The sequence below is a fragment of the Strongylocentrotus purpuratus genome, unplaced genomic scaffold (genome assembly GCF_000002235.5).
Source record: "Strongylocentrotus purpuratus isolate Spur 01 unplaced genomic scaffold, Spur_5.0 spur5_scaffold_8, whole genome shotgun sequence".
Taxonomy (NCBI): domain Eukaryota; kingdom Metazoa; phylum Echinodermata; class Echinoidea; order Camarodonta; family Strongylocentrotidae; genus Strongylocentrotus; species Strongylocentrotus purpuratus.
This window is the reverse complement of record NW_022145614.1, coordinates 12,011,547-12,012,383: the sequence shown is the minus strand read 5'-3', so window position 1 is coordinate 12,012,383 and position 837 is coordinate 12,011,547.

Here is an 837-nt window from a genome sequence, read left to right as displayed (position 1 = left end):
TATCATTAGAAGCTATCGGTTGACTGATATCTCAATGTTATAGACATTCTTTGGTTAAGTTATTAGTAGAGAAGTAATTATTATGAGATCCATGAAGAGAGATATCATGCGCTTGTAAATAAAGCACGGAATATGGAAAGTTCCAACCTACAAAACGTAAACCGTTGCCATCTGTCAGGTTAATAACCGTGACCCAAATATTGAAACTCGCCACGTCAACAATGAATTGGGAACATATCGTTTGTTCTTTTTCAGACGACGTGTATGAATATGTATTTCAAGAAGACTGGGGATTTTCACATGCGTAGGCGTATAGTGTATACCTCACAGGTTCATTAGATGCGATCATTTTGTTCATTCTTTCTATGTTAGTGAATTAGCATGATTTCCTCTTTTCAGGTATTTTCATAACAGTTTCAAACAATTTTCTTCTTTAAAAAAGAAAATGTAATGCTTCCTTGGATAAATTGCAATTATTTAAATTGTCTTCTCATTACACTGGTTGAAGATTTACGAAGATTTTGTTTGTCCCAGCCCAATTCCACACGTGAAATTAACGAAATGCCGACGATTGCTTACAAAATGAACATTCGATTAATGTATTGTGTTTGGGTTTTCCCAGTTAGTGGCGTATCTTCGGTGGCAGAGGGGGCACTAGAAAATTGCCCCTAGAACACTTCTGCATTCGAGAAAAATTGAATTACAAAATTTACTGGTGCTCCTATTACTGGTGCTCCCAGTAATATTTTGGTAAATTTCAAATAGCGGCTATGGCCGTTTAACGGTAGCTGCGACCACGAAAATCTCAGAATATGCAGTTGTGATATATATTTTCCA